We start from the raw sequence: 16,073 nt of genomic DNA on the forward strand, positions 1-16,073 counted from the left end.
AGGAACATCGCCTTATTTTATACAGGGATAACTCAAATCCACTTTTATTTCTTGTCAGGGCCCCATCTACCATGTATCGAATAAAAATTATCAGATGTTGTGCCAGTGTTGACAACGAAAATGTAACTTTTTCGCCAGTTTAAAATAGGATTGTTTTGCATACGGATAACTCAAATTTTTTTTGAGGATTTTTCGTTTCGGGAGAAGTGTTTTTTCAGCATGTCCCTGGTTAAAAATTACCAGCACAATTATGGAATTTAGGAAATATGCGACAAAAATGCAGAAGTTCATTCTTTGTCTGAAAATATTTCTTGAAGAAACAGGGTGTCAAAAATGTACCCCTTCGGAGATATGTATATGGAGTGTCAACCTTGGTATCAACAATGAGAATTTTTTTTTGGTCAGAATATTCAGAGGCTTTCATAGTATACATTTCAGCGAAATATTTCTGTCCTCTCAATTTTATCAACGAAAATGGGAGAAAAATCTCAATTTTACACAAACCATATATATCTCATAGGGTGCGTATTTGACACCAACTATAAACATTTTTCAACAAAGAATCATCTTATGCCTTTTTAGCTAGCACCTTCAAGATAATTCGATTTAATCTACAGACAGTTGGAAAACATTTGAAAAAAATCAAGGATATTGCGCTGCCCAAATGAATTTATTTACCTACTCGGCTCTCCTGCCAATGAGTCTCCCAGAAACTTGTTCTGAATTGCAGTCACGCCTGTTTTTTTCAGTCTAAACGAGAAAATTGTTGAATTCGTTCCAATAAGTTGATTGTTTGAAAAACACTCATTAATTCGGTTTTCTCTCGGAAGTTTTTTTGTATTCCCAACTATCACGCAAATATTCAGTCAAGAAATTTCAGCCCCAATGCAGTTTTATTCTTTATGTGAAGTATTTCTTCGAATGGAAACAACAATAAATGTAGATTACACATGAATATTCGCATACCTATAGTTAGTGTGGAATTTCCGGTAAAATCAAAACGTAATATTTCATCGGAATTTTTTTAAATGAAAAAGGCTATTTCTGTTTTCGTTCCGACTGAATTTATAGTGGTAACCGAAATAGAATCGTGCAATGAATTACCAAATGAAATAACAACAATGACAAATATGCATATGGGAGCCGAATAAATATAGAATGAAGCCTCATTTGAATAATCAAATTTATGCAAGGTTGACGGAATTTTTTATTGGTCCTCCTCACCAGTTTCGATGCCATTTCCTCCATCTTCCAACCAAACAACTGCATAAATATGCCGATTATATCATTCGATATGATGAAATTTTATTCATTTCGGAAGACAATCCAAATCTATTGGTATGAAGTCATCAATTCGTGGGATCGGCTTTATAGAACCAAAACCTATTAATGCGAAATGAATTTTCATTAGAGTCTAGTTAGCAGTCGCCTACACTCGTCCCGTTATTTATGGAACATAAAACCAAAACTTCCTGTGTATATGTAGATTGGTTGACCTTCACCGAGAAAAAATCAACAACGCGACCAGGCTATCGTATTGCGAAAAGAATTGAGTTATAGAAACTTGAAACATCATCGAGAAGCGGATAGTGTTTCAAGTCTATCGGTAATATCGTTTTTCTTTCTAACATTTCTTGTTTCTTTTTATTCAACAACGAAATAATTGATCTATTAAAAAAACTAATTTAATATGAATGTTTTTTCTCGCAACTAACTACTGTTAATAACTCTAAAAAAATGTTTAATGCGGTGATGAATAGAACTTAGGTACATAAAAAACTGAAATAAATATTTCTTATTCTTACCGAATCTACGATCCAATTTTTTTTCAAGGTTTCTTTCCATATCTATTCAGGGTGTTCTTTTTCCATCAAATTTGAAAAAAGAAACGTTTTTTTTCTTGGTTTGGTTGCAAATTGGAATGGTCCATGCAAAACATCTACTTCTCTCTCGACTTCTCTTCAATTGAAATACAAATCGCAAATACTATCTGGCATGTATTTGAATTAGGAAATAGAAAATATTTTTGAGTCGTGTATTTGAAATACATATACCTACTTTGAATATTTTTATTTGAATACAAATTACAAAATACTTTCAGGTGTTAGGTTATGTAGGTAAATAGAGAAGAATTAATATTGAGCACATCAACTTATTGGCCAGTAGAAGAAATTTTGTTCTGAATGAACACATCTACAGACTCAATAATCTTATAAATACATAGAAACTTCCGCGAAAATAATCGTTTAAATATATCAATGATCGATGACCACTTAACAAAATACTTGACGCATTTTTATGTGCAATAGGTACATGTGCAGTTTAAAAATTGACGTTTTTGGCTGATAAGTGGTCGCCATTTTGTTTACGAAAGGTTCCGAAGCGTTTTTTCAGGCCGAATTCTCAAAAATCAAAATAATTTAAGTTCCACCTAACCCTGATATTGGTTATAACTCGAGTTATAAAGTGTCATCATTCATAAATAGAGTAGTTGGTACTGTTGTGAAGGAATAATAATTGATTGAATCAATATTATGTAGTGAAATTCAAAGTAAAAGCAAGCATAAGGATTTGTTTGAGGATTTAATTTAATTAAAAAAAATTAAAAAAAAGAAATTATTTATTTCAAAATAATGCAGATATTTGAATATTTTTTCTCAATTATGTAATACAGTATCGTTTCCCCTTGTCTTGTATGAAAGATATTTTTGAATTTTAACTTCTCCTTTAAGATTCTGGCATATTATTTCTACATATTCAACACTTCTCTTCATATGCCAAAAGTTTTCTTACAATTTCCACTTTCCAGAAAGAACCTCGAGATATTACACTGTTCAGCTCTTGAAAGAAATGATTCCGATAAAGTGTTCGTTTGAACTAATAAATTTAGTTTAATAATCCATGGTCATTACATTTTTACTATAATTCGGCTCTTTTCAGGATTTAACTTTGTGAAACCATTTATCGAAAATTTTTCGTTAATGATCTGGAGGGTGTTATTTTGTCAGACTTCAACTCATTTTTTAAGATAATCTGCTCAGGAAAGACCTGCAGGTGAATTTACAGGAAACCGTTTTCAGGGTCACACCCCCTTTATTTTTGGCCTCAGTTTTTTCATTTCATAGTTATAGTCTTTACTTAGTTTTTATAATAATTATTTAATTATTTATTGTCCAACAGATAAACCGGTTTACAGGACAAAACATATAGCGAATATAAAGAAAAGAACAAATAGAAAAATTATTATGGTCGATCCTTAATAATATGCCCAACTTTTCCCTCAATAGTTAAGAAAATATCTAAGCCAACACAAGTCCAAGTTCCCACACATTTTTCCAATGGGCGCTTTTTGTAGGGCTTGGAATTTGATCAGGTTTGAAGACCAGGACGGTTGCAGAGTTGAAACTTGGAGGCTAAAGTCTCGGCTGAAGTGAATTCTCGACAATACCTCAGAACAATCAATATTATAATGGACCACACTTTCAAATTTGAATAATTGGTTCGCTTATACAAAAGTGCATTGTGTCATACTTCAGATGGATTATTTCCTTCGGGCATTCCTTATGGCTCTCATTTATAGAACTCAAAATCACACTTGCATATGCTTTGAAAGATTAGAACAGAAATATTCAAAATTTTATCGAGAGAACCATTTTCTGTAATTCGCAATGATTTTGAAATGATTCAAAAGGCTTCATTTACATGATCTCACTTAGTAATCTCATGTTTAAAATGGCGTTAAATAGCTAAGGAACAACAGGACTGATTCATAAGTATTGGGACATAGGCTAAGGGCACATTTTTTCGACCAAAATATGGCGATAGGACCAAATATACCTCAATAAAATATTGCTGTGGAAAAAGATAGAGGGCGTTAAAGTTGAATTTTTTTTCGTTTTTTACTAACAATTTCACTGTATATTTTTTCATCTGTTTTTAAGAAAAACACAATTCAACAGTTCAGAGCATCGGAAGGGGATTTGAAGTAACGGTTTATTTATTTCGACGATAAAGCATAATTAAAAACAATATAACATAAAAAGAATAAACTTAAATTACTACGACTTCTATGCCTTTTCTAATTCTTTCGAACTTCGAAGAAAATATTATTCTGTCCCCCTATAAAAAATTCAACTTTAACGCCCCCTTTCTTTTTGCACAGCAATATTTCATTGAGGTATATTTGGTCCTTTCGCCATATTTTGGTCCAAACCATCTGCCCTTAGACTATGTCCCAATAGTTATGAATCACCCTGTATATCTATTTGGGATAGGTTGCCTATTACTGTTCGACATCCAATATATTTACTCAATATCGAAAGAAATTTTTTTTTCCCATCGAAAAATAATTTCACGTAGGCCGAAAATATTTCGCAGTCGAAATCCATTCTTTCCGTCTTCCGGAGCCAACCGTCCTTCTGTGGCGTCTCCGGTTCGGTCTTATGAATGAACACAAACCCGTTCCGGTTGGGGAAAACCAGAGGACGGCCCCAGTAGGCCTGCGAGCTCCGTCTACGAAGCTGGCGCGTAATGATGCGGGGGAGTAAGCTGCGTTAGAGTCGCGTAGGTCAAGGTGAGAAGCCGCGGTAAACAGGGACCCCTATCGATTTACAGCGTCGGTTTGCCGGCTAAAAATGCACCAGACCGTTGTTTCCTTTGAGGCTGCTGCGGAGGAAAGAGCATTAATTCTTACGGCGTTGGTGTAAAGTTCCCCCGCGCTCGCTCTCCAAGGTACCAGAAGGTTCGTTTCATTAGGACCCGACAATTAAGGTGTTCAGTTTGTTGGAGTTTGAGTAACGAGTTGGTTTGTCCCCCCTGCTGGAAATTGATGGTCTCGGATTGGGATTCTGCTGAATCTACATCCTTTCTTAGCATTCAAAACTTCTACAAAGAAACGAAACGCAGATTTTGATGTGCTCTGTTTTCCATTCTACCTGTAGACTTTTCTTTTAGAGTAATTGGTAACCTCATCATCATGACCTTGAATCTGTACCATATCCTAACCCTCCTCGTTAAATAATACTCTCGAAATCTGCGAGCTTATCTACTTCTGGTCATGCTCCTTTCCGAATTTTCCTTTTCTCAATTTTCTGTTCGTTATTTGTCCTTTGATACGTAAAGGTTTCATCTACAATTAATTCCCATGTTGTACAGTCCACATTGAAACACCAAATTCAGACGCATTTAATTCCTTCACAAATACATACTTCAGTTCTCAAAAATCTTTTATGAGTCTCTTGCTTCTTATACCATCTGAAAATTTAACATTTTATGTAGTCTCTAAAAAATGGCTAAATCAAGGCTACAGATCCTACTCAGTGCATTATGATTTCGGAAATATGTTTTTCAGACTGTTTTTCAGGCATACTTCAGAGTACATAAAAAATGAAATAAAAATAATAATGTACCAGCAAAGAAACTTAACGATTCGTATGCTAATATAACAATAATCATATCCTACTGAAAAAATCAAACTTTACTAGCATATTTACTCGGAAGTTATTGGAGCTAATCCCCAGCTACAGAAATTATTCTTATATGTAACAAAATGTTACGTTATTAAACTAGCAGAACCGAACAGCTGATCGAATAATTATCTAGAATCTAATTGGTATGGGCTCATTTCAAATTATTCATGATTACAAAAACAGAGCAAGAAACAAACCTGCAGTTCTGCAAGCTTCACCATTCAGGTGTTAAAAACCTGTTTCCAATATGGTAGCTTAACGGCAATGCTAGTTGAACATTTTTTTCATCAGCGGTGGGTTAAATGGAGGCGTAAAACTATAGTGATTTTCCCCACAATTGAACATATACAAAAATTATAAAAAAAAAATCCCAAGCTGGTTCTGCTAGCTTTATGTATCGGACCATATTAGTGGGGAATTAAAGAAAAGCATCTTCTACATTACAATAGAATACACAAGGTGTTCCATCACTTTGTGACTCTTTTTCAGGTGTGAGTAAAGTATCCACAGCAATATTAGTGGAAAAATATTTTGATATTCAATCATAAAAATGCTTGTAACTTGAAAACTGTGGATTTTTCGGTGTTTCGTCGGTCTACCTTTTTTCGCAGAATTAATAATGCAATACTCAACAAAAAAAAAGTTTCTGACCTCTAAAGTGCTATGGTCAGTCCGTTCCTGGCAGTCCTCAAGACACTGTGATGTTGGTGCCGACTTTTTCGAAAAATATTATTGTGTTGGAGCTCAGAGTAGATTTGAAAGAGTTCTGGGAGTTCCAGAAACAAATTTTGAATAATTCCGCCAAACCGTGAAATCTAATGAAAAAAAAAACAAATTAGTGGCGCTAACTTCACACGGCGTCGTCATTTTTCTTGAAAAAATTAGTTCCTGTGCTATTTTTCGTTGAAGAAGAAAGATTTCTAGAGTTCTTGATCGTTTTTAGAAAAAGATATGGAAAAATTAGAAAATATAGGTTTTAATTCTTGAACAAAATCATTTTTAGAGAAGAAAATATGAGATATTTCAGTTCTCAACAGCCTTCGGCTAGTTCTACAAAATATATCTAGTGACTTTTATCGAAAAACAAAATTTTTCAATTTATCAGCAATAATCAGATCAGAAATCTGAAAACCACTATGCATTTCCTACGTTGGCAAAACTTGATCTCAGAAGAGTTCTTTCTGATGAAAGTTCTGAGTAACGCTCGGTGAGTTCTACAAAATATGTCAAGTGACTTTAATCAAAAAAACAAAATTTTTCAATTTATTAGCAATTCAGAAATTTGAAAACCAGTATTTCCTATGTTGGCAAAACTTGATCCCTGAAGAGTTCTGAGTAGCGCTCGGTGAGTTCTACAAAATGTGTCAAGCGATGTGTCAAGTGAGTTATATCGATAAAATAAAACTTTTCAATGTATCAGTAATAATAAGATCAGAAATTTTAAAAGCAACATTTCCTATGTTGGCAAAACTTGATCTCAGAAGATTTTTGTTTTATTCGATGTCACTTGACCAATTTTGTAGAACTCGCCTTGCGCTACTCAGAACGCTCATCAGATCTCTTCTGAGATCAAGTTTTGCCAACATAGGAAATATTCCATTTCAAATTTCTGACCTTGCTAGTACTGATAAATTGAAAAGTTTTATTTTTTCGATAAAAGTAGCCTCACATATTTTGTAGAACTCACCGAGCGCTATTCAGTATACTCTAATCAGGAATGAAAGTTCTCTTATTTTTTTTGCACAATGATTTTTTCAACAGTTAAAAACCTCTGTTCAAATTTTTTTTTATTTCCACAGCACTTTTTTTAAAAATGATCAAGAACACTAGAACTCTTTCTTCTTCAACGAAAAATAGCACCCGAACTCCGTTTTTCGAAAAAGAAGGCGCCGCGTGAAGTTAGCACCACTAATTTGTTTTTTCATTAGGATTCACGATTTGGCGGAACAATTCAAAATTTGAATCAGGAACTCCAGAACTAAAAAAATTGTATTTTTCAAAAAAGTAGGCGCCAACTTCACATGAGTTCTGTACTCTAATAGGAATGATATTCATTACTGATATTTGTATTGACCCATATTAAAAAATTTTCCAGAATCGGTTGAATCGTTCGGAAGTTATCACATAACAAACTGTATTATGGTTGGGATATACTTTCACAGGGGGGCGTCGTAGGAATAAAATTTGAAGCATTCCTGACTTGTTTTTTCATATTTTATTAACATCTGAGAAAGTCACGTGGTGCCGGGACACCGTGCATATTATTTTTTTGAACATTTAATAAATTTCCGAGTTAATTTCGCAGTGCAAAGAAATGCGAAAACATCTCTGTTACCGTTGCATCCTGCGAAACGATCAAATTGTTTTCCGTTCTCACCATTAACATTCTTCGTGTTCGATTATCTGCGCGTTAATTCCATTACTAACCCACTCAGCCGTCCTCCGATGCACTTCTGATTCAATTACCCCGACCTGAACTTTTTATTGCTTCTGTCTACTCTCCCGAGTGAGATTTTAATCGACGGCCAGTGCCTCCAAGAAGCGGCTTTCCCGTTTCTTACTCCGGTGGCATTCTAGACACGTGCAGATTTACCTCGATACGGAAAGTTGCTCCTCCGGACGAGGCAGTCCGAGGCGCAAAAAATTCCCCGTTTGACATCGGATTACTGTAAAACCTCTTTCGTATACATACCTACTTCGAAACTCGCTCACTGACTGAATCGAATGGCGATACGAGATTGTGTTTCGAAAATAAAGATGTGAGGGGTTCTGGAAAATTCCGAAGAAACGGCCCTATAAGTGAAGAAGATATGGTATCATTTTGTTGGGATTCCCTCATCGTGAGGGATCAGGTGTGTGTTTGTTGTTGTGGAAATTGAAGGCTGTTATATTATAGAAACACCAGAAGATATGATTTTTTGTAGCAGAAGGGTGTCGTGATATTTCTGTTTCTAACTCAGACAATGGGAATCTTTTATAAAACGGATCTCATATTAGGAATCTCCTCGAAGAGAACCTTTGTGTACCTTGAACATACACAGGGTGTTCCTAAATTCATTCAGGAGATGAATGCTCGTATGCAATTAAGGTCTTTCCTATAACAAAATTTCCTCAGCTCACTTCTTCCGGAGTTTTCACCCTTAAAAGGTGGTGACTAAATTTCAGTTTTCGTTTCTTTTTTCTGTTATTCCAGTAGGTCTAGAAACTTGAAATTCCGTTATTTTCGGGTACTCACGAAGAACTAACCACGGGTATTTTTTCAATATTCCTGTTACATTATAAAGGGGTGAAATTAGCAACCCTTACTTTATTTCATATCAAAACTTTTTTTCGAGATGCTTTACTCTCGAATTTTTTCCCAAAATAAAAAGCAGAAGAGAACAACCATATTTTATAATTATTTCAATCAATTATTATTGATTGGGAAACAGTAAATATGTAAAATGTGGAAAGATTCATAATAAATGCTGGAAATGACCACCTCTACCTTGTTTTAAATAACAAAGTGTTAGAATAGTACGCTGCTGTCACCGTGTTCACTTAATGTATTGACATAGCGACATACCTACAGGAAATTAGCTACATTACAGAAAAAGAGAAATGATCGTCAGGCCAATACCTGTATAATACCGTATAATGTAACAGGAATATTGAAATACTACCCGTGGTTAGTCCTTCGCGAGTTCACGAAAATTACAGAATTTCAAGTTTCTAGCTTCACTAGAATTTTAGAAAAAAATAAGATCTGAATTTTAGTCACCACCTTTTTGGGGTAATATCTCAGAAAGGTGTGGGCTGAGGAAATTTTGTTGTGGGAAGGACCCATCTTAATTCCATACGAGCAAGCACCTCCTGAATTTTGTCGCATGAATTTAGGAACACCCTGTATATTTGAAGTGAAGTGAAAAGAATTTCTTTGAGATGACTCACATCAAATGTTTGCTCATATTATTTTCTCACCTCCTAACAGTGATATGTCGATCCGCACCATTGTTCATTTAGGTTTATTTTATATTATGAATTCTATGAAATAAGAGTATTTTAAGAAGAATGCTGCAATTTATCCACAAATGTGAAAAGATAATTCTCAACCCATTTACAACAATATCTGTATTCATTCCAATATCTCAATACTCGCTACTCGCTACTGCATCTTCTGAAATTTCCTATGTTCAGAGCCACTGACTGTGAATGTGACGATAAAGTTTGATAGACTAGTGAATAACGGCCCATAAATTACAGGTGATTATTGAATGTTAGATCGACAATCAGTGAATGATGACTCATTATTTACAATTATTGATTTATTTGAATGTCATAATACTCCAGGAAACGGATAGACTATGATCACCATGAAAAGATTTGCATTTCATCTGTAAAAAGCAACAAGTGGATTATACAGCGTGTCCAGAAATGCGAGCGTCAAATTTCTGCAGGATTTCTCGACCAAATTTAAGGTGGATTCGACGTATATCACCTTCAAAAATGCTTCGTTTGGAAGGTACAGTCCCCTTCAAGCACATAAAGGTCCAGCGGCACTTTTCTCGAAATATCTTCTGAATTACATTATTTAACATCACCTAATAATTTTTAACGATACCTGTCAAATATTACAAACTGGAATTCAAAAGTCTCTTCATGTTTTTACATTAATCAAGAGCGTAATCATTCGGATATAGGAAAGAGTTTGTTTATTCATTGATGATGATTTATTGCTGTGGCATGCAGGTGGCTAGCTTATATAAAAGTATTTTCTTCTGTTGCATGTGCGATATTGAATAAGTCAATTCAATTTAAAAATTTGTAGTGTTGAAAAAGCAGATGACAATCTGCGAGAGGACACTAATTGAATAATTTAGAAGTTGGATTTCAATCCGTCCTTATCCCACAATACTTAATTTTTTTTATTACTCGTGGAGGACACGGAAAAATAAGTTTTATGGGGGGTTCCTACAAAACTTAAGACTTAAAAAAAAAACTAATTCAATCGGCTAAGGAGGGAGAGCCATCATATGGACGCCATCTAACAATTTTTCCTTTTTTTGATCTTAGTTCTGAGAAACTCACCATTACTGCTATGCTCGGCTATGATAGTTGGGTTTGACTAAGATACACTAGTTCAAATACATATTTCGGTTTTTTGCTCTTTGATCCCTTACGAAATGGTTACTAGTTTCACACTTGTTGCATTTGAGATTTATTTCAAACGACTAGAATAATAAAAACATTTTTGATTGGAATTAGATACTTTATCGCAATAGCTCAAGTCAACTCACATTTCCGCTGTAGAATTCAGCTTATGCTATTTATATGAAATCTCGTATGAAATTATTCCTCTTCAGAAACAGATACCGCCAATTAATGTAAATTGTATTGTTTCATGTTTTTCAGATACTTGGTCAACTTTATCGTCAGTTTGAAATTTATTTCTAAAATGAAAATTTCTTTCGTTTTTATTCAACGAAAAAAATTGCGAATCACCAAACAAATTCGATGTTTCGAGCATAAAAGCTACCAACACGTTCGTTTTCTTCCTCTGTCGCATCCAGACAAAACGACGTATTGGTTTCTGTCTAGCTGGAGACTAATGAGATTATTTATTCCGTCGGAAAAGCAATTAAATAATTAGGCACAAATTTCACAGTCGGAGGGTGGTACTCTGATCGCCGGGAGCAAAAAGAGACTCTTGTCACATCAGAAGTGGGATTGAAAACCACACAGCGAGAGTCAAATTGGCAACCAAGACGTCTAGGTGGTTGATTGGGTTAGTTTGGAGAGACAGACTCAGGGTCGCGAAAAGTTTCGTTACAGACCTCAACTAATAGAGTTCCGTCTCCGTCCCATTTCACTTTCGGTTATCTGGAAAGGAATGGACGGCACTGATCGGAAAACGTCATTGTCTTCCATCATGATAAAAACGCAGGAAATGGGGTCTTGTCTTGTAGCAATTTAATGTTCACCTGTTATTCTTCTAATGCTAGTGTTCGTCCGTTATAATGATAAACAAAGTGTCTGTAGGACGACAGAACAGAATTATACAGGGTGTCCCAAAACTAGTGAATCAAACTTCACATGCACCACGATAGAGTAAACCAAATACATACAATCGAATAAAACTAACATTAGTTCAGCGAAAATGTTCTGTTCCAAAATAATTAGAATTTTAAGAAGATATGTAGGTACCTAGAATTGCCGTTCTTCGACCTCTTTTTTTTAAGCACGGGGCCAATTTGTGATTGAGGATAGCGTTTTTCATCCATATTCACCCATATTAAATTATTGTATTTCTATAAGTAATTAATATAAAACCTCAGTACATAATTTTCATAACTCAGAATAAGCCTAAGCCCCCACTAGTATGAAAAAAACTTATGTTTATTCTAAGTAATAAAAATTATGTGGAAAAAAATTTTTTTTCATTTACATTTACTGAAGTTTTCGATTAACTACTTAGAATAATTATAATAAGGGGTGATAATATGTACAATAATCTAGGATCAATATGAGCTAAAATCGCTATACTTAATCACAAACTGGCTCTGTGAATGAAAAATAGTTCGAAAATCGGCAATTTTAGACATTTTCATGAAATTCTGATTATTATGGAAACGGTACATTTTCGGTGAACTAATGTTGGTGTCATTCGATAGTATTCGGTCAATTCTATCGTGGTGTGACGTTTTATTCACTAGTTTTGGGACATCCTGTATATAAAAGCTCGGAGACGTCGATTTTATTCCAGGAGGACAAGTTCTGAGATCAAATTCAAAGCCGTATCGCTTTAACCTTTAGTGTTACAACCCCAACCCCTTTATTTTACTGTTTCGTTTTCAATGGCCCACTCTGTACGTTGTTTGACAGCACGGAATGAAACTTATTTCCCGAGAGTGTGAAGTCCTTCCTATCAATGTGAAACATTCCACTCTAGTCTAACACTAAACATTATCTTCGACCATAAGATGAAATACCGAAATTCATTGTACAAGGTGAATCGAGCAATATCTCTTGGGCCGATAAAATACTAATAAATAAGTGCTATTGAAAATCAGTTTCTTACTTAACTTCCAAATGGAGCACACAAATGAATTCAAATTTTGCATATTGACATCTTATCTGCATTTGCTTCTTCGATTCGTCGGGTTCACTAAGGGTAACTTTCAAAGGATGGGATATTTCTCTAGAATGAATTTTTGTTTCTATTTTCCTTAGAAAATAGAAATGAAAATTATATTTTTTGAAGCTTTCTCCTGACAAAAATGATACTCTTGATGTATCATTCCAGAATTAACCGTTTTCGAGATATTTAGAAAAAACCTATTGTCAAAGGATTCTTTTTGAGGCTTGTAGCACCCTCAGTAACTGATTCTTGGTCTTGGTGCCCCTCTCACTATTTAGAAGTGTTTAGGTTGAAATACTGAAAATCAAACATATCTGCTTCTACACTTGAATAATTACTCCAAAACGGTTAATTTTTGGATTGGACGAGAAACAATACAAACTTTTTCCAAGAAAAAGCTGCGAAGAATACTGAGTTGATACTTATTATCTGAACAGAAAATGGAAATAAAAAAAGCCCTCGAAAAGTCAACCAAAGTCAAAACTATCCTATAAGTGAATCCGAAAAATCGAAGAAATATAAGCAAATAACGTATCGTGATATTCTCAAATACTTACCTATTCTATTGAACCAATTATGCTACCTATTTCAGAAATAATGTAAAAAAATTATCGTTATAGCCTTTCCGAGGGTTAGTGCACCCTTAATAAGCGTTATCAGACATAAATTCATTTGCAAATATGTACAATATAGGTATTTCGTGATGTTCTTTCTACCTTCCCGAGAAAAAAAATTAAGCTGTGAATTGTTTCTACTCCATTTTTTTTATAACAAATTTGTGTTTTTGAAGAAACGTACACAGAGTAATTTTTCCTAATTTTATTGGTTTCACAATATTCGACATGTCAACTTTCGTTAGTTCAAGATGGTTATCAAAATGACTTTCAAATTTGTGTTTTCGAACGTATGACCCTCAAATTAAATCCAGTTAAAATTCAAGAGGAAGAGAATGAATCTCCATTTTTATAGAGTGTGATTCATCAAGGGTGATGAAGAAAATTGATTAAATTTTAATGTCTTCAAGACAACATGAGATATGAGTTGAATAGCTCAACAGGTAATATTATTCGGCTTTTTATCAGAAGCATAGAGTTGCAAGAATTGCATTTTGAATTTCCTAGAAAGGAAAAATTCAATAAAGTACTACATTAAGCCCTCTAGTTTCCAATTGAAACATTGGGTATATTGATATTGTTATCTATTTATGAAATCTACGTTGAATGGCCCTCAAATAGAGCCTAAGTTTATGAATCTAGGGTTAAGTTCACGAAAATTTGTGTTTTTTCTATACGACGAAAAAATTCATTTGCCAGACCATTTGGAAATCGAAAATGTGTGAAATGGAAAGTGTAGTTTCGAACTGGAAAACATTTCGAATCTGTTTTTCGCTCAGAGTTTGTGAGCTGGTCGTCGCACTTAATGAATCATTCTGTACATAACTTAGACGGGTATCCTTGGTATTTCCATCAAATTGCGTGGTAGAAAGCGTACAGCGTTTATACAAACATTTTCATTTGTTTTTTCGCAGTGAGCATACATTGAAACTCGAACGCTGAAGCTTTCAAAGGGATAATGATATTTGTCCACGCTAGTCTTATAAAAAAATTGATATTGAACGCACCATGTTACATTGAAAAAACGAATACATGGGAAAAATGAATTTCTGTCACGAAACTCATTTTCACAATAGCGAATGTCAGGAAATTTTCAATGAACTTCGCATTGCTGAAAAGGTCGAAGATCTGTTTCCTTGTATTGCTGCTCGGAGTGAACTTGATATAGCTCCCTATCTTACAGATCTCCAATATAAAAGTGTAATCCAATAACAGATCAAAGCATCCTGTACTACCTAATTAAATCATGAACAATCCCATTCAGTCAGAGGAACATTCAACTCCTATAGTTAATTGGCATTATCTGCGACCTGAAGAGAGAGATTAGATAATTGCGTTCGAACATAATAAATCCTATTGCAGATAACCCATGCTCGCTGAATTGAACTGTTGATCGGTATCTAGGTAGAACCTTTCCATCCTTAATTCTCATCCTCTACAGAACGATGTTTTCCGAGCTCAGGAGTCCAATGTAGCTCCTTTTCATTGAATCCTAGGTGTTTCATCAAAGATTTTCAAGTCAATTTCGTCATCCCTATCTAACCTAACTTTCGGGATAATTTTTCTCTAATATCATCTTATTCTTACATAAATTGCAAATAAGGCTTTTCTGTCCTTATATGTTAATTCTAATGAAATAAAAACACCATATGTTAACACTAGATTCTTGAGGTCCAAAGAAACAGTTTTTTTCTATAACATTTTTTCCGATTCGGCCCTGATAAAATGATACATCCATTTGAAGTTTTCATAATGAGCTGTGCGACCCCTGGAAAAACAAAATGACATTCAGAATAACTAGCTTAATCTATGACACTACACATCTGTGGATATTGTAAACAGAGTTGTATTGAGCTAAAGTACCCAATTTTTCAAATTTCACAGATATTTTTTTATTTTTGTACATCAAATTACTCGAAAATGGCTCTTTAGGCAAGAAAATATGAAGAATACTTTTATTTTACAAAACGATCAAATATTCTATTCTTCTATTTTATTGTACGTAATGGTCATAATAAGAAAACTGGAAAAGGTGAGTGACATCCTTTTTCGAAAAAGATTCATCAAATAAAGGAAAAACTATATTCCGAAATTAATTTCATTCGATAAAACCGTGATAATGATTTTTTTATGGTTATTCAACAGCCTTTATCTTTTAAACCGAGCCGATTCGGAAAAAATGGTAAAGGAAAAAAGTTATTCTCTTGACTTAAGAATCTACTGTTAAATTTTTCGTTCCAGTCAAAGCTCGAGTCAAAGACTAGCCTGTATAGTTTAAAAAAAATGGTGGCATTCAAATAATTCATAATGGATTATATTTCTCAGTAATTCAATATATTCCCCCCGTATATTTTTCGTGCGAATTCCGCTATGTGATATTCTCAGAAATATTATGTGTTAATATTTGAAATCACTTTGATTTTTGGTGTAATCTATATAGAGCAAGCTCTAGTAGTGCATTCTAGAAAATATTTGGTCCTCAGAATTTTGGCGCAGTATTATCAAATGCGATTTACTGGATGAGAAGTTTTTCCGGTATTTTCAGAAATATTCATGTGTGAATCACTGGGGCACATATTCATCAAAAAATGATCATTTCATAGGTACCATCTGAAATTCACATTTGGGGAAGATTTTTTTCAAGAATGAATACTTTCACTTTAGTCAAGCGAGTGTGAAAAGATTCTGTCAATAGAATTTTGAAACTGAACAAATGTTTATAGTTTTCTCAGACGTGGTTCTTGAAATCTGATATGAAACGCATCGAAATTTTGAAGCAATCATTCGAAGAAATTGTAACAGGAATCAAAGTATTAATAGGATCCCACAGTACCAGCCTCCATACCGACCCCTAATTTTGACGGCTTATGATTC

General features: G+C 34.2%; 1 protein-coding gene across 2 annotated transcripts in view; it reads left to right on the forward strand.

Annotated features, from left to right (window-relative positions):
• Positions 1-16,073, forward strand: part of LOC123315741 (headcase protein) — a 211,521-nt gene that overhangs the window by 48,290 nt on the left and 147,158 nt on the right. The window lies entirely within an intron of this gene.

Source organism: Coccinella septempunctata, chromosome 6 (genome assembly GCF_907165205.1).
Source record: "Coccinella septempunctata chromosome 6, icCocSept1.1, whole genome shotgun sequence".
NCBI lineage: Eukaryota > Metazoa > Arthropoda > Insecta > Coleoptera > Coccinellidae > Coccinella > Coccinella septempunctata.